Here is a 19,751-nt window from a genome sequence, read left to right as displayed (position 1 = left end):
GTGCCCCGCACACCCTACACCTATAGATATACCCCTGCTATGGTTTCAATTTTGATTATTTCATTATATTATTTCTGTTTTATTATTTTACTGCTGGTTACAAGTTTTTTTATTTTTTATGTAAAACTCTTTAAATCTGAACACTTTATATAAAATACTATTCAAATATTAGTATCATTTTTAATGATTCATTGATAACATGACATTATAAATTTACAACTGTATCATGGGGAAAACTCTACATGGCTAAATGGCATTGGGACATTTTTAGATCCTGTCTTATGGATATACAGTATAAATTTATTGACAAGTACAAAATAAATGACACTAAAAACAGATGTGTACAGTAACAATAAAAGTGTTAAAAGAGGACTTTGTATATATGTATACATACATACTTACATACATACATATAATAACCTGCTTACTAGCTTACAGCTCAGTGTATCATAAACCACACAATTGCTAAGCCATGCAATTATGTACTGGTATTTCTATGTTATAACCAGAGAAGACACTAGGGGACACTGTGCCTCTTCCGTAGTCCACACTACCCATCCTACCTCCTTTCTAGTCCCTGAGGATTCTGCTTAAGCTAAGGCTGCCAATGAAGTCAAAGCCTAATGCATTTCTCTGTGGTACCACAGGCTGCATCTCTTTCAAATTACAGTGCAGGCGGACCAGACAACATTTTCTGAATTAGCATCTCCGGAACTCCTATGCTCACACACACACACACACAGTACACCACATCTAGAGTACAGCAAGGTAGCTGTCTGCTTTACCTATGGACATTATCTTCACTTCACTTTGGATTAGGGTAAAACTCTGATTTTCTGCGAAGCAGAGAAGCAATTTGGAGGTAGAAGCAGGAGTTCCTGTGGAGAACCCATTTTGGACACCTGCATTCTTTTTACATTTTTTGTATCCCTTTCTTTTGGATAGCTAATGGATGAGTGAATGCAACACTGGTCTTGAATAAGCTAAGTTTCTGGAGTTCTATTGGAAAGCAAGATGCACCCTTCCACAAATATGGAAATGTAACTGGGATCTTTGATGGATATCGATTTTAAAGAAAGACCACAGGTAGGTTATATCTAGCTTTTTATTAATCCTTTCTGATTGCTGATGCTGACATAAACCTTCCAACTTCTGCTCAATTTATGATAGAAATCACTGTTTTAATCAAACACAGATGTCAGGGTGGCACATACTGTATTCAGGATACATAGTGGGAACTCAAGTGCAAGAAAATAATGGAAATTAAAAAAACAAAGCAGCTTTCTGCACTCCTCAGTTTTTAAAACATTGCTTATTTTCAATCATCTGAAGAGCAATTTATTTCTCGTAATCAATCATTCAGACATGTTAATGATTTCAAGGGGTGAATAGAGGGGAAATCAGCATATGATTACTGCATAAAGTTTGCCTCTCTGCCTCACATCTAATACTACTTTCATGCTTCAGCTGTATTCGCCTTGTTCAGGAATCAAAGCATCTGGTTAATTGTGTGAATGAATTGGGTATTTGAGGTTTCTTTCAATTACTAGGCAAAAAAAAAACACAAACGAAGCATTTTATATGTGGCTTTTAAGCACATCAGCTGAATTCCTGATGTCACGGTGTATGTGGTATGCAGTTCAGGTACTTTGATGTCCTGCATATTGTATGTAAAATTCTCGCTATAGTAATGTATTATGCCTCTGGCTCTTAACTGCTGTATTATATTAAAATGCTTTTCACATTTTCATAGGCGCAGTCTAGCAAAAGTGCTTATCCAATTAAAAAGAGAAGCTTGTGGTATAGAAATGATATTAGAAATACAGATTCAATTTTTTCTTGCTGTGAAATCTCCATAAACAGTGCACACCCAGATCTCAAATACACAGAGAAAACTGTGTGGGTGTGTGTGAATATATATATATATAGTGACAGGTTATATGAACTTTAATAGATTTTATTTCAATGAAACGGTAGGAAAATAAAATGTGTACTGCAAATATTAGTAATTTCTATTAAAAAAAATCTCAAAATGATTTATAATACTATTTTACTGTGCTTTTTTTAGTTTTATAGGCCTGTCTGGAAAGCGAGGGGTTAATATTTGAAATTTTCAAGAGACTATCAAAGTCACCATTATTACACTTTAGCATCTATAATGTATATTACAAGGAGTTGTGCAGGCAGGTATGCATGCATGTACTGTATGTATGTGACAATATATAAAACTCATACAATGTGCTGCGAAAGCTGCAGAAACAAAGAATATTTGAAAATCATAGAAACAGAAGGTTGTATAGTGGACATTACTTATGAAATCTTGATTTGGGGGGACAACAATGTGTTGAAAATATGTTGAAAAAAATCTTTCCTTGTTCAGCAGCAAAACTTTAGGGAAGTTAATCAAATGTATGTTTTGTTCCAGTAAAGGGCAAGTTTGTTTAGTGTAACAGTTTTGTAAATTTAAGCATCATTATATTATATCATCTATTTTAAAATATTATTGAGCTCTCATTTAAACTTTTTCAGGTCATGTATAAAATGATGGGATATTGAGTTCTATTGCCTTTTATTTGAAGGGGAATTTTGAGAAAAAAGTGTTTCTAAGGTTAGGTTCGCCATTATGATCCCTGCAAAAGAAGTGTAATGCAGGCCTCTGTACCCGAGGAGACTGAAGCTTTTGTTGTTATCTTTCAGCCAGGCCAAGATTTGCACAATACCAATGGAAATCTACAGAAAGGGGATGACAAATTAATTCTAGCCCAGAACATCTTAGTATAAACTATAAAGCATTGATGACTTTCTTATTATAATTGTTGATTAGGTTTTTGTTGGCCTAATCTAGATTTTGCCATTTATCGCAGAGCATATGGTGAAGTGAGCAAAGCAATGCTAAGCTGTTCTCGCCTTTGGGTCTGATAATGAGGAGTTCCTTAATAGCTGCAGGGCATTTTCAGACAGAAGAGGAATACATCAGGTGAAAGAAAGCTACACAGCTTTGTAGTACACAATGTAACTGATAAGGTTTGTAAGCAGAGCATATTTTAAGTGGATTTTTTTTCGAATTAAACTTTGTAGTAGAATATTGACATGCAACAGGGAATATATGGTCTTGCTTTGGAGCCTTGGTGCCTATGCACCTGCATTTGGGAGGAACTCAGAATTTAAAATGAGTCATTGAATGAGAATATTACATTGTCATTGGTTTGTGCAGGTGTGCTGGGTTTTCAAAATGTGTCCCTAATGTTCATTATTGTCCAACTGCACAATTAAAATCTTTTTTTTTGCATGATAGCTGCAGGTTTTTTTTTCCTAGTTCTATTTAAAAATACAGACAAGAACACTATAATTAGATTTAGTTAATGACTTGATGGGCTTTGTAGTGCTCCAAGGTCAGCTGAGACAGTATCGCAAGCAACCTGTAAGCATATAAAGGTTCACCAGCAAACTGTTCTTGGAATCTATTTAAACATGTTGACAACTACGCATTGTGCATGAGTGTGACCTTATTACACGAAGTGACACTTCTCCTAAGCAGCTTATTGCACCTGAGTAGCTCTCCATCTCCTGTTCTGGCCTAGTGCATTATTAGCTTAATTGCAGAAGGAACAGCGCCTTTTATGGCAATGCTTATTTGCATATAGTCATTAATGGGGGAGTTTTATGTTTCCATTACCTTTCTGGCTTTCTCATTGAGATTTAGAAAATAAAAGTCATCCTGGTGGGATCTGTTGAATTTAAGGAAAGTAAAAACTGACTTACTGAAGTTTTAGATCTAGTCAACAACACTTTTTTTGTTTAATTATAAAGGAAAAAAGTAAAGAAATAATCAAAAAACAAGCATTTTAGGAGAGTGCTTTTCTTTCAAATACCAAAGCACCAATTCTATTGTGTTTCCAAATAATTACAATGCCACTGTTCTCTCAGAACCTGACTTCCGCTGTGATTTCCTAGCAGATGAGGTCACATACTATATTTACAATCATGTGCCATAAGTAGTTAGTACATCAATGCAATATTCAGTGACAAATGTGGTATGAAGTGGCTATTCTGTTAGCTGTAAACCTGTTTTAAATATCCACTGTCAGAATTTCCTGCTAGCCACTGGTGGGCGAGCTGTGTCTTCTTTAGCAGCTGTGGGGAGAGCGAGCTGTTCAGGGGATGAAATAAGGAATGCCGTGCCACTACAGTCTACATTATAAAGCAAGAGCAGGAGTGACCTTGAAAAGTGATAGCGAAAAGTGCAGGTGTAATAAGGATTCCAACAGCTGTCTTGTATGACAAACACATGTTAAAGGCAAGAAGAGGTTGGCTGTGAAAAGGAAGAAGTGGAATAGGAATAAAATATTGTTAAGGCTTCACAGTAAAACACTCAATTCTCCACTAATACCAATAATAATCAAATTCATTGCTTGCCCAGGGAGTCTGTAGTTATTAATACTATTGTAGTTGTAGTATAGTAGTAGTAGTAGTAGTAGAATTTGTATTTTCTAATTTATTACAATGATAGAGTATTGTTTATTTACAAACCACCCAGGTTTACTTCTTGCTGCTCACCCCTTTGAACCCCTTAGAACTTGCAATTGTAAAGAATTGTGACCCCAGTCATTTAGCCATTATGATTACAAAACCTATGTAACTGATAGTGGATAATAGCTTCATGTACCCTAAGGATGCAAATCTCACTAGGACACGTATCCTCTTTTCCTTTAGATACAGCTAGCAATTTTGGTTGTTTTTGCATCATTAGAGTAAAAATGATATGAATAGATAAGGAAGGCCTTACAATTATTTCCTGTAGGACTCCCCAGAGAACATATTAAGAAGTAGTTTATAAAGTCATAGGGGATTTATGAAACCTATTAAAGAGGACAAGTGGAGGTGTTGCCCACCTCAGATTTTAGCTTTCACTTATCTTGCACAGTCTATTAAATGCAGGGGCATATCTTTAATGGGTGCAGGATGTGCGGTGCACACGGGCCCCTGGGCCCAGTGGGGGCCCGCACCGCACACCCTGCACCCATATTATCTAATACTTACCTCTCCGAGGTCCCATGTCAGGTGTCTCAGCCCTGCACATAACACCGGAAAATGGCCGCAGCTGACATTTTTCCTGTGTTTTGCACATGCACAGTGAGGAAATCACAGGGGTAAATGCTGCCGCACCATTTCCCTGGCGACCTGCGCATGTGCAGTAGACTCTGGGCACACTCTAGTGCCCAGAGTCTACCGATGCTGCGGTCGGCGGTCAGATGCGTCACTCTGCTGCCGGCCGCCAGGGAGAGAGGAGGGGGTCCCCGACAGGGAATGAATACGGGCCCCCTCCTTTATTAATACACCCCTGATTAAAATATAGCTATAATCTGATTGGTTGTTATGGACAACACCTCCACTTGTCATCTTTAAATGGTACCATAAATCTCCCCCAATAAGAGCAGTGTTAACATTTTTACATGTGTAGCCAAGCATTTTATTTTCATGATAATATATCGAGTAGGTGGTAATATTGCATTGTTGTCTGTTAAATCTTCAGAGAAGCTAATATTCTTTGCAAATGTCCAGATATATAATTTTGTATGTGCAAAAAATAATTCTAAAATACATTTTACTAAACAACTGCATAAAAAAATGGATACACTTTATTTTTTAAAGAAAGAGGCCACTATAGATACAACAGTATGATGTTTATTGCTGCAGTACCATCTATGGGCTGATTAATGTTTATATGTTTGCTATAGTACATGAAGAATTAATTTCAGGAAACTACAATACTTTAGGGACCTAAAATTTAAAAGCTTCACAAATTTGTTTCCTTCCCTTTAACACTGTATTTTAGATTTAGCGTCTGTAAATAAAGGGCTTATAATGTAAATGATTGCAGTTGTTTAGAAAGCAAACTGAATAATAAATATAATAAAATTAAACCCCACCTTGAAAGGAAATGTACTCATCGTATTCTTTTTTCTACTCGGTAGTGGACTATAATTCAGATGAATGAAAGGACATGTTGATGGTTGTTTATTCTAACTGCCTCCTAAATTATTAACAAATTATCTAGTACTGCTGCTTTGAAGCTGGTAACGATGGCCATGTTGGCTAAATTAATGATCAGCCGTAAATGCAAAAGTCAGAACTGAACGTAAATCACAGAATGAAACAAGGATGGTTTTACGCTTATGTGTAGGGACTCAAAGGCCCAAAGCAATCAGAGGTAAAACCATGCATGTGTTAGCTGTTTTATGCCAGTAAGACGAGGGCTTTGAGGAATGGGAATAGGATGTTGCCATGAAATAAAGAAGAGTGCACAGATGATACAAATGCTATTACATGCTATACTTTTACAGATACTGTAAACTATTGATGGTCATGTATTTGGCAACAAATTGTCTAAATCAGCGGTTCTCAAACTCATTCCTCAAGAACGCACACAGGTCACATTTTCCAGGTCACCTAGCAGTTGTACAGGTGTATTCATTACTCACTGACACATTTTAAAAGGTGGAAATAATTCTTTCACTATCGATTCTATGAGGAGACCTGTAAAACATGCACTGTTTGGGGTCCTGTGGACCGAGTTTGAGAACCTGTGGTCTAAATACAGCAAAGAGTACTGACAGTTATAGCCCAGAACGCCAATAACACTTACCTAAACTCTATCACCCTCAGTCCCCTACTGTGCCTCGTTCTTATTCTCGGATTTGGGCTGATCATTAGATTTACTTGAATATTCTCTGATGGAACTCTAGCCAAATTTTGGGCCCTATGTTTCATAAAGGAAATTATGTTAAAAATTAGTTAGTTATCCTTTGATATACCAAGGTTAAAGGTGTATATCCTATTAGCCGCGATAAAGCGATAAATTGTCACACATTAAGTTATCGCACGCATCACGCAATAATGTCACTTATCATATCTAAGCACACTCCCGTATATTGAGCAATCCGATTGCAGAAGTCGCGATGGTGCATTAGTGCGATCATTCTTGTTGGTTTTACCCGTGAAAATTATAGGTAAAAATGGGGAAATCTGCCTGTACCCCCAAAAAAGGTAAAATTATATAGGATAACAGTATAGAAGTATATTAGTGACCATAATAAAAGTATTTGGGGTTCTTAAATTGTGTCAATGTCAAAATGGCTGTTATATGCATTATTCTAAAATAGTCAAATAATGATAGAAAACAAGTGTTTTTATTGCAAAATAAATTTTCTGTTTAAATTGGGGGTTTATAAAAATGCCTATAAGCATATATATGTGTCATTTAAAGCCGCTTTAAAAAAACCTACAAAATACATCTCTAACACCCACCTGCAATCTTAAAAACACCTCTTCCATTCATATAGCACCCACATATACAGTACCTGTTTCACATCATTTAACCCATTTTCCTACACTTTGCACTTTATCATCCCAAAAATTACTTGTCATTATTGGCCAAATTAAGCTAATTAAAAAATATTTATTGCCTTATTAGTCATTAAGGAGTGTCCCAGTGGTTCTAAACCAAGTCTCAACATTTTTAACTTAAAATAGGGATTTTTCCCAACTTTTCACCTGGTCAGGAGGTGGTGAAAATTAATTTGTGAAAAATTCAACAGAGAATTTGCACCAGCTAATTATGCGGATAACAGGATTGCACTATAAGTATTTAGTCGCTCGATAAGCCGTTTTTCATGAAAAAGCATCTTATCATGGCTAATAGGATATCCCCCAAAATGTTAGTAGTCTGTGTACTGGATAAACTCTATAGTGGGACTTTGCAACTAGAATTATACCCCTTTCACACTGCCGAAATAACCCAGGTTATTGCCAGGTTGACCTGGGCCATGGCTCAGTGTGAAAAGGTCCCTGAAAAATAACCATGACCAGGTTTGGACACGGGAAGGGCACAGGTCATTGTGCAGTGTGAACGGTCCAATCTGGGTTATACAACCCGGGTCATGCCTTGGAGCATTCACCACCATGTCCATTGGCTAAACAAGCTCCATCAGGTGCCCATTACTTATGGGCGGGCAAAAACAATTGAATTCCCTGGATAGATGGATAGATAGATAGATAGATAGATAGATAGATAGATAGATAGATAGATTACAGTATGCCTTTCACACTGAGCCTTTGACCTGGGATATTGCCTGGGCAACTCGGATCCTGGTTTGGTTTGAATGGGTCAACCCAAGTTGTGTGTCCCAGGTCCTCGACCCTGGTCATGACCAGGGTTATTCTCAGAAATGACCAGGATATACTGTGGTCTGAAAGGTGCGACCCAGGTTATTCAACTTGGGTTATGGTAAAAGCTGCTGGATGGCGGATCAGGAGCATTTTTCATGACTCATCTTCGTGAGCATGTAAAAAAAACATTGATTTCTAATTACATATACTGTTTTCCAGGGCTGACATGGGTGCAGTGTGAAATGGCTTGGGACTAACCCGGGTTCAAGGTGCAGTGTAGCACTCCTTTCACGCTGCCAGCAATAACCCAAGTTATTTTGCGTGAACTCACAGCAACCCGGTTATTGTGCTGTATCAAAGGACTGAGTTGAAATAACATGGGTAATGCGACCTGGCATTTCAACCTAGGTAATGAGCAGGGTTGCACATGGGGTTCAACCCGGCCCACGGTGCAGTGTGAATGGGTAACCCGGATCAATGTGTTCCAGGTCCCATTCACAGCATAGGAAGAGCAGGCACTTGGAGATGATCTCATATCCAAGGGCTGGCTTGGCATGTGATGTAATCAGCTCGGCCAGGTCAGGCTGCCAGTCTAATACCTGTTTCATATCTAAATGCCAGGTCACACCTGGAATTTTATTCATGGGCCCATCCCGGGTGCGACACCTTTCAGACTGGTGGCTCCCGGCAAAAATGCTGGGTTTATGACATCACTATCATCACATGCTGAGTCAGCGCTTGATGATGAGATCATCTCCAAGTGCTAGCTTTACCTAGCAGTTCACACTGCATCACAAACTGGGTTGAACACGTGTTCAACCCTTCTCTTGACCAGGGTTGAAATGCTGGGTTGACCCAGCTTATTTAAACCTGGCTCTTCCACACTGACCAAGTTCCTGCAAGTTCACATGCAATAACCCAGGTTTTTGGAGCAAGTTTGAAAGGGATGGACCCATGTACAAAATCCGGGTGTGACCCGAGATTGTGATGTGAAAGGGGTATGAAAGCAGGGGCGTATTTATAATGGGTTCAGGCAGTGTCAGACTGGGGAATAAAGGGCCCACCGGGGTATGCAGTAGTAGGGGCCCATGCTTAAGAGTTGTGATCATCCACTAGAGGGGGTGTGGACAGCCACCACATTTGCTTGGCTAACCATTAGGCAAATATTGGTGTAATTTCTATAGAAGAATATCAAGAACCAATGTTTTTCAGTGATCCTGCTCCACGAGGTAACTGAATCTCCAATAGAGTAACAGTGTACAATTCAGTGCAGTCTAGAACATGACCCCTAGAGGAGAGGGTGGGACCCTCAGGCAGTGGGGCCCACCGGGGATTTCCCCTATACCCCTGTGGGCTAGTCTGACCCTGGGTGCAGGGTGTGTGGTGCACACAGGACCCTGGGTACAGGGGGCCCACACTGCACATCCTGCACTCATAGTTAGTTATACTTACCTTTACACAGATTCCAGTTTCCTGCTCTGCAGCAAAAAATTACAGGAAAAGTGGCGGCGACTATTTCCTGTTGACCCGCACATGCACAGAATAGATGTCCACCAGGAAAAAGGCGCGGGCGCCAGAATCTACGGTGACAGATAGGAGGGCGCCCAAACGGAGGCTGCACAAGGGCCCCCTCCTCTCTTAAAATACCCTTGTATGAAAGGGATATGAAGAGCAGTAACATGGGTTGAAAACTATGTTCAGTAACCTGGATCTGACTCAGGATTTAGATGTGAAAGGGAGTATTAGTTTGTAAGCATCTTTATGAGCAAGACCCTTTGTTTTCCTGTCTGCGTTTATTTTACCTAACTTGTACATCCCTGTTTTATGTCTATATTTTTCCACACTATCCAGTGTTACAGAGCACTGTGGTAGCTCACAAATTAATGGTGGTACAGGTTGAGTCTCCCATATCCAAATATTCCGAAATACGGAATATTCCGAAATACGGAATATTTTTGGCATGACTGAGATAGTGAAAACTTTGATTTTTGATGTTTTAATGTACACAAACTTTGTTTAAGGCACAAAATTATTAAAAATAAAGTATAAAATGACCTATAGGCTGTGTGTATAAGGTGTATATGACACATACATGAATTTCATATATGTACACAAACTTTGTTTGAGCCACCAAATTATTGAAAATATTGCATAAAATTACCTGCAGGATGTGTGTATAAGGTGTATATAAATCATAAATGTATTCTGTGTTTAGATTGGGCCCTTTTCCTAAGACATTTCAATATGGTATGCAATTATTCCAAAATACGGAATATTCCGATATCCAAAGTACCCCTGGTCCCAAGCATTTTGGATATGGGAGACTCAACCTGTAATAATAATAATAATAATAATAATAATAATAATAATAATAATAATAATAACTTACACATTTATTCACATAGTGCTGTTTCTTAGATGCCACAAAATGATAATTCTTGTGTGTGCCTAATGTTTGCAAAGGTATTGTTTGCAAGTGTTGCGTGTCCTTTCCCTCTTTATGAAGCAGACAGTGGATGTCCCAATACAAGAGTAAATTGAGGAAATAAGAGACGTCAGGTAAATCAGCCCCGGGTCTCCAGAGTGTACCTAATGTTTTAGCCTATTTGTATGGTCTGGACTATTATGGATTTTTCCGAGGCTCTTCCTGTGAATTACAGATCACTTAATGATAACCAAGTTCCTAAGCAGAATACTGTTTCTCATTCATCACAACTTAATATATATTAGAAAGCAAGTTTAAAGATCATACCACAAATGAAATGAGACACAGCTGTGGACTCTTCTAGCTGATGTTACCTGTGTAATAGTCTCAGCAAAAAACACTGATGCAGTTGTACATTTCGTATTTTTCATTGTTTCAGTGCATGAAGGTATCACTACATTTCTCACATTTTAGCACCGTATGTTGGCATGCAATTTACATGCTGTTGCATTTGTCAAAACATGATGTATAGAGTGCGTCAAATTCAATTATATGCACGTGAATATGTCACAAGCCTTATTTAAACTTAATGAAATGCACACTTCAATATTAAGATTAATTGTTGAATGACAAAACACATTGTTTAGAAGTATTCTTGCTGGATTATATATTATGCTGAGTTGTTCTGCTGTACAAGGTAGAAGAAAACCGTTTTATTAACATGTGCCTCACAAAATGAGTCACGCTTAGACCTAGATTTATATAGGACTGAAAATGTGTCGGTCATGTTATAAAAATATAAAAACAAATCAGTGCTAAATCCTTCTATTCTACAAAACAGCAGTCCTCCAAAACAGGGAGATTCTACACAGTCTAAAGATAATAAATACACAGGCATATGCCTTTATTGTCTTCTGTATGTTGTGCTAGCATTTACATGCACAACTGAATGCATATAGTACAGCCCTATATTTGCTTCAGTAGGAATTGGGTCAGAATCATTGGCAAGCACATGTTATGAGAGTGTGGTCATGCCTCAAAGTGCCTCTAAATTGACACTAATGACCACTAGTTTGATGCGCTGGGCTACCCCATTTCCTTCCCTTTGACTGTAGCACACATAATGCAGAGCAGCAGTTAACACAACATACAGTACAACCTCAATACATCCCCAATTCATCCCCAATAGGGACTGCTTTACGACCAGTGCAACAATCTAACCCAGGAGACAGTAGCCCTACCCAAATCTTGCCTATATATATATATATATATATATAATAACAAAGAAAAGTCACTTGCCACTCAGTTCAGCTCTAAACATCCACCTGGGTGCCATCCAGAACCATAGTATAATCGTATATAAATGCAGCAGCACTCTCAGGATTTCGTGTTGGAGAAAAACACTAAGAAGCTGGTATCTGTGTCAACGTTTCAAGTTATCCTGATGAAAATTTATAATGATAAATTGAAACATTGACACAGATACCAGCTTCCTGGTGTTTTTCTCCAACATGAAATCCTGAGAGTGCTGCCGCATTTTTTATACGAATATATATATATATATATATATATATACACATCTGTGAATGACCAAAATAAATTTATAGAAATTGCCTTCTCTTGACAGAACTTCAGATGTTTGACAATGTATATACATCAAGTTAGTTGTTGTCAGCTATTTCAGACTGAAAAAAAACACACTGCAATGTCCTTCAATATTCACACTGACAGAAACAGAAAAACCTTACAATCTGATAGTATCTTAACCCTCACCTGTCTAGCATTAAGTGAAACTTTATTATCTACTCTGCTGCAAGTTAGTGCCCATTTTTGACAAAGGCTATGTAATATCCATTGATTGGCTTGCTAATAGTAAAGCTGGCCATACACATATCAGTTTGCCAAGTTTGTTCTTCAAGTCCATTAGATCTCCACATATGTAGCCAGATGTAATCATTGTCCATTGCATTGTAGTAAAATTGCTCCAGTAGGCATTTAACAGATACAATTCAGCAGTTGATTAGTATTGATGGCCTTTTGAGGCCTATACATGCTGCAATTTACTATCAATTCAGTCTAAAATGGACTACTCGGCCATTGAAATTGTTGCATGCGTGGATCCTTTATAACTTTGGCAGATTTGGATATCATTAGCACAGAAGTAGTACGAGAGACCAAATAAGCTCTTTAGTCCACCAAAAGAAAAAATATGTAGTTCTAAAATCAGGCCCAAGAAAACAGAAGGCCTGTTACAGAAGATAACAGGCCTTGTGGGACACCCAGCAAGTAGTGGGAGTGAGGAGGTGGATGTTCCAGAGGCAGAGACACTGTAGGAGCAGTTGGTTAGGTAGGACCCAGTAAATTACTCCATCATGAAAGCCATTAGAGTTAGGGGTGTGCAGGCAAAAATGGTGATCAACAAACGACAGAAAGGTCCAGAAGGATGAGTGTAGAGAACTGATCCTTAGACTTTGCTGTAAGTAGATCATTGGTTGATCTCTTTTGTGATGGCAGACTCATAGGAGTGTAGTCATGGAAACCAGTTTGCAAGGTTGAGGAAGGAGAGAACATGAGATTAGCAATTGTAAATGAGCTGCTCAAGTAGTTTGGTGGAAATAGGAAATATAAATTGGTTTGCAGTTAGAGGGAGTGACTGTGCCAAGATGAGTTTTTCAGGAAGGGTGTTATATATTGGAGAGGAGCTCTCAGTTCATCTTGCCACTCTAGGACCTCCAACCTGCGCTACTGTGCATGCACGGCTTCCAACCGTGTCTTTCTCCTTGCTCTGTTCTTTATAACGGACGTGCCCCTAAGAGTCCCCAACATAACGGAGGCTGTGCCTACTATATGAGACCCAAATTAACACTGTGTCACCACTGTTCAAAACATTAACTATCCCATTGCCACCACTGCATAACTACAGTATATGAGTGTACTACAGATGCACAATAATGCCCAGCATACCCTGTACACTCCAAGCTGCAACTGGATATCTCTGCATCCTGTACCTGCTGCTTATACTGGTAACCCTGTGTTATCCTGCTCTCTGCTTCTACCAGTTAATAAACCATTCCCCAGTTAAGTTTATCTGCCATGTGGACTGACAACCATCACACACAGCTGCCAACTAATACCACATTAGGATATGCCAATAATATACACATGTCTTTAAAGGAGGATGTTGATATGCTAGTACACAAAGACAGTTTGAAGAGGGTGAGCTACAGGTGGGCATTCAATGGTATAGCGGGAACAAACAGTTGAAATGTAATAGTGGGTACAGTAGGTTGTGGGGTGAGACAATAATGGCTAACATTTGAACTTTCTTATGGGGAAGAGTAGAAGAATGTCTGTAAAGCAATATCATGTTGAATAATATTGGTTTTGTGTTTGAAGTAGGTGATAGACCCATTCACTGTGAGGGAGAAAGGGAAGAGTGGTGCAGGTGGGTGCTGATGGGCAGTTAAGTGGAAAAGAGTCATTGCGAGTTAGGAGATTAGGTGTAAATTAGAGAAGTTAAGTGAATTTGCTTGAGAAGTGAAAGTACAGTGTTAGATGAAATGGTGAATTTATAATTAAGGTAGATGGAATTGGGGTTCAGCAGTGCTGAATGGCCATTATATTTAGTGTGTGTATTTAGTGGTCCATGGAGACCAGACATGGGGGAAAATAAATTACAACATATAAAATTTCCTAAACTCCGCTTCTACAGTCCAGGTTTTAAGGATATCCCTGCTTGAGCACAGGTGACTTTATTAGCACCTCAATTTGATTTAACCATCTGGGCTCAAGCATGGATATCCTTAAAACCTGGACTGTAATAGAAGATTTTGGGAACCTCTGCCCTAGGGAAATATAAGGCCTGCAAAAAGGTTATTTTCCCGTAATAATAAACAGCTTCTTGCTGCTTGCTCCTCCACATGATTATCCATAACAATCTATGCTCCAGGAGTAGACACATGTCTATGGCTGCATGTCTATCTATGGCTGTATCTACAATGGCTCTTTACTTTGTAGCAATTACATGAACACGTGCTTACAGTACTCTTCCTATGCTTTCACACCCCTTCCCTCTCCCATTCTGCCCCAGGGGCATAAGGAGTGGCTAAAATCTTATTACATGTACAGTATATATAGACATGAACATTGTTGAAATGCTTGCACAGTACGAAATAGCATATTTCTTGCAAAAATGGGGCTTGCATACAAATCAAAATGAATCTCAAAATGTCTGCTGGCTGTAGAATTATTTGAAAATAAATGCTTATTGTTAAGATCACGTTCTTCTGTGACAACTTCAGATGTTGTTGTACATAGATCAAAGAAGCAAAAATAGAAATAAGAATGTGAAATTTAGGGGGGGATCAGCAGTATCCCTATTTTCATTGCATATAGTATAGAAAATAGATAGGGAGATATAACAGAGAAAGAGGGTAAAGGTGCCTACACACTTGCCGATATTTTAAACGACTGAACGATAACGATATCATTGTCGTTCAGTCGTTCACTATATCGGCCAGTGTGTATGCTAAAACGATGAACGATAATGACGAACAATCAATGATGCGTGCTCCCGCGGGTCGTTGGTCATTGTCGTTCATCGCCCGAACATGCAGGCAAACCTGATGAAATTGTCAGTTGTTGCATGTTCGGGGATGAGGGAGGGTGCCCAGCATTGAACGATATCGTTCATGATATCGTTTAGTGTGTCTGCTCAATGTCATTGAGCACACCCCTAACGGGGACACACTAGACGATATCGCTCAAGGAGCGAATCGTCTAGTGTGTACGCACCTTTAGGCATTGAGATGACTGCTAACCCTCAATCCTACGCTTTCAAATTTTGTCATGAAAGGCAATACATTTACTATTACTTATTTGTAAAAGAAATCACATCTCAGCACTGTCATGCTGTGTAAGGTAAGCAAACCTTCATCCTCTAATGCAGGATGCTTATGAAAAATTAATATTGTAAGCCAGCAGAGGAGTAGAAAGTATTGTAGCCTGGCAGTATACTGTATGACTCACTAGGGTATTTCCACATCTCTTATATATAAGGCTTTGTTCATAGTATTCAAACAGCATATAAGACAGGCATGTATCATATCATGCATCAGATTTTTCTACTATTCTATTAGTCTTCATGTGTAATCGAGGCATTACAAAATAGATGGATAACTACACAGAGTTAAAATCAGCGCACCTATATTTAGTTGTTTAATCCATTAATATCCACATCCTTATATGTATGGGTTAAGCTGCCAAGCACATTACCATAAATGTCACTGACAGGCCAGAACTCTACTGACATGACCAATCTGTAGTTGATTCATTTTGATTCCTGGCCCCCCACAACCGTATCTTCAGTTAAATGGCAGGATATGCAGTTTGTGGAGATAAACCCTGGTGATGTTTTCACTGGGGTCCCCTTAGCAAGACTGAGAGACACTCAAGTCCGGTAAGATTATCTCCTTCTAAACTCTCACAGGAGCACCGTTAAATGTATTTCTGTTCATTTTGTCAATTTAAGTTTAAACAAATAGTTACTATAAAAATGTAAAACATAATTACATTGTCCCCCAGTGTCTGCTCCTAAATACTTAGGTATGCAGTACAGAAAAAAGTAAATTACATTTTTTTTATTTTTTTTGGTTTTGATTTATACATTTGTACAATTGTGATATGTGCACTCATCACAAAGGTACAATGGAAGCTGTGTAATTGAGGTTTGCACACAATCCACAAGCGATGCTGATGTCAACATATTATATTTATAATATACTGCGCATGTATGAAAAACTCAGAAAACCCTTCAGGCACATGCGTTCCACAGAGTGTATGCACGAAGATGCTGTTGCGATCGGGATAGACGGTAGGAGATATAGGGGGTGCAAAGTGATTGGTGTTCCTGGGCAGTAACTAGGAGGTGGTAAGAAGTGAGCACAAAAAAAGTCTGTCCCATGGGTGTGTTATGGGAACGTAGTGGGTGTGCCAATGTAAGCAGCTGCCTTCCCAAATGCACAGCTACTGTACTGCCAAAGAGGCCATGGTCAGATGAAGTAACATTTATGTGATTAACAGCTTTATTAATTGTGACTCCACTTACATTATCTATTTGGTAACCTGTAAATGTGACCTACATTTTGTCAGTCGCACCACAATACCTCTCAAAAGACGTTTTATGGAACACCATCAGACTATCCTAAATAGGGTCACCACACATAATTTATCAAATCATTTTTTGCAGAAACACAATAGAGATCCAAACTGTTTTAGAATTGTGGGTCTTGAGCAGACTCCAAATACCCCCAGAGGGGGAGTTAGGTATAAAATAATCTGTCGACAGGAGGTCTTCTGAATGTTTAAACTCAACTCTTTTCCTTCAGAGGGCCTCAATGAATCCATCAAATTAACTCATTAATCGTAGGAGAGGGAGATAGGTTCCCCATTACTAACTCTGAGACCACAAGTATACTATCTTTAATATTGATTTCCATCTTGGTCAGACTCCAGGCTCCCATATTTCTTCTTTTTTTCTTGCTGTTTTCTATTGTGACCCTTCATACGACCTACAGTATTTGCTGTAGGGGTGAGCAGGTTCGGTTTTACTCGGTTTTACCCGGATCTTTTTATTGGCTATCGCCGAACATGTGTTTTGGATAGCGAATAAAATCGAGCCAAATTTGCGGTAAAGTGGCAATAAGAACCGAGTAAAACCGAGTAAAACCGAACCCGCTCACCCCTAATTTGCTCTAAGTGTTATTATTACAAATCATTTTATACAGAGTATTCTGCTATTTAAGTAAGAATTTAAGAATCATGGTAATGATCTAGCATTATTCTATTATATTGCTTGTAAGACAATATCAATTTATCTTGACCCTATGCTAGTTCTATATTATATATTTGATTGTTCCCCCTCCATCCCCTAATGTCTATATACTGTTTAAATATTGATTATATTGTTGCTAGATAAGCCTTATAATTGCACTACAGCCAAATGACTAAACAAATATTATGTCATTGTCTCTTTTATATACACAATGTTGATAATAAAGGTTCTGATTTATTTATTATAAACTACAAATCCAGAAGTATATGAGACACTTGCTTTATTGATCTGCCAATTGGTTGGCTAGATCATGTGATTAATCAGAGAACACTACAATTCCTATGGGATATCCTTGTCAAACATTGTTGATAGATCGGTCTTGTCACAGGACATACTATATGTGACATAAAAACAGCGGCATGGCTACTCCGGCCACACTTATACTGCAGTGCCTAAATTCATCCTGTCCTATGATTAGATATAACCACATAATTTCCCTGGATCATTTCCTGTGTAAAAGCTGACTTATCAGGTCACATTGGAAAATACTACAATTCACATGAATCTATGCGATGTTCCAGTTAAAGCCTGCTGATTCATAGTCCTGACATGTGACCGCTGTTTACCAGGTCACATGTCTTTTGTTTATATCATGTGACCCAGTAGTCACAACATGATAAGATATTTATTCCAGTTGTATGTATGATTATATTGCGTCCATTCATTGTGCAAGTGTTAATATAATAATTATAGATGTCTCCTGTAGTTTACATTTTATATATATTTTTCAATATGGCTTGGCTGATTAAGCAATTTGCACAGTCTGCAGCTGCTTCCTGTTTGCACTCCATTTTAGGTATACAGTATAAGACAAACATGCATAGGGTACAATTATATGCTTCTGAGGAAGTTGTGGATATATTCCACGTTGAAACGCGTAAAGCTGGTACTCTGTTTTTGGACTCTCTGGACATTTGGACTTACATACTGACCCATATGGACCAGCTGTTTGAAGCTACTCCATCTATCTACACTTACCATCTACTACCATCTGTTGCAGAGACTCTTTGCTAATTCCACAAGACTGAGTTTTAATCTGTCTACAAACTGGTAATACTGTCAATGTGCTGGTTAATATTCCAGATAATAAACATTGTGGACACTAATTGTGACATGGACTCATACAGACTCTATCCATTGTGGTCCAAAATCCATGAAGTGTTCATGCATTTGCATTTATGCAGTTTATTTTATATTTTTATTAATGGAGCTCAATAAATTGCTCTTTTTTTAAGTTCCAACTCAGCCATATTTACATTTCTTTTTTAATTACTGTTGAACATATCATTCATTTTTATGGAATAAACATTTTAGCAAATTTAATTGGTATTGAAATTTGATGTTTTGAGCGCTGTTCTTTCTTTTCAATATAATTAGTAGATCTTTTCTGGCTGAGTGAAACAAAAAGTGTTCCATGTCTGAGTGGTGCTTTTTTCAAGTATTAATTTTTTTACAATGCTTGCAAGTATTCTGCCATTTTCTGGACACTAGAGGAATTACTCCATGGGAGAACTATTCCATTTTATCTCAGTAGTGCAGATCTCTCTCATTAATAATACATACAAATATGCAAAGAAATAAGATTCTCTAAGCTTAATAACTTATATAAATATGTGTACCAATGACAAATTGTAATAATTTTCTGTCCTTGAAAGTAAAATAGGTGAAACCTACAGTATTTTGGATGCTGAATTCAAATCTAGTTTTAGAATTTTTCTATTAGGCATAGTTTTGAGAACTAGATTAAATAAATTTTACAATCATTGGATAATTATTTTCGCCAATATGGCTATTATTACATGTAACACATGTATACATTTATGGTTATAATGAAAAGCTATATTTTCGCTGTAGTAACATCTATTTTCAGTGTCCAGCAATAGTTTGCCAACATAGACAGGCTCCACTTTCCTTGGTAACATTTTTCCATGTCAAAGATAGCTTATGAAATCGCTTGCCGTCTTCATCGCTGATTGCCCCAAGATTTCTCTAGAAAACAGTCTAAGTGGGAGTCCAAAAAGTTAATATTTAGACTCATATTGTAACCAAGAGCTTTAAATGAGGTCAGAAGGTCATTTACAAAGTCACGATAGTTTTCTGATTTGTGATTTCCCCCAAACAATTATTTTAAATGACAACCATGCAAATTGTTCTTGTTCACTAAGCTCTGCATCAAATTTTTCAAATCTGGCAGTTACCTGATTTGAGGTCTTACAAAAATACCCTTCTTTATTTTTGCCTCACTGGTTTGGGGAGTTTATTTAT

General features: G+C 38.0%; 1 protein-coding gene across 1 annotated transcript in view; it reads left to right on the top strand.

Annotated features, from left to right (window-relative positions):
* Window positions 1-699: 699 nt before the first annotated feature.
* Window positions 700-19,751, top strand: part of TAFA3 (TAFA chemokine like family member 3) — a 436,707-nt gene continuing 417,655 nt past the window's right edge. The window contains exon 1 of the mRNA XM_088454427.1: window positions 700-1,086. The gene's annotated coding sequence lies outside the window, so the exon portion shown is untranslated. The remainder of the gene's footprint in view (window positions 1,087-19,751) is intronic.

This window comes from Taudactylus pleione, unplaced genomic scaffold, assembly GCF_031769625.1.
Source record: "Taudactylus pleione unplaced genomic scaffold, aTauple2 ptg000615l, whole genome shotgun sequence".
In the NCBI taxonomy this organism is placed as follows: domain Eukaryota; kingdom Metazoa; phylum Chordata; class Amphibia; order Anura; family Myobatrachidae; genus Taudactylus; species Taudactylus pleione.
The sequence above is the reverse complement of the archived record's forward strand: the minus strand, read 5'-3'. Positions and strand labels throughout refer to the sequence as shown.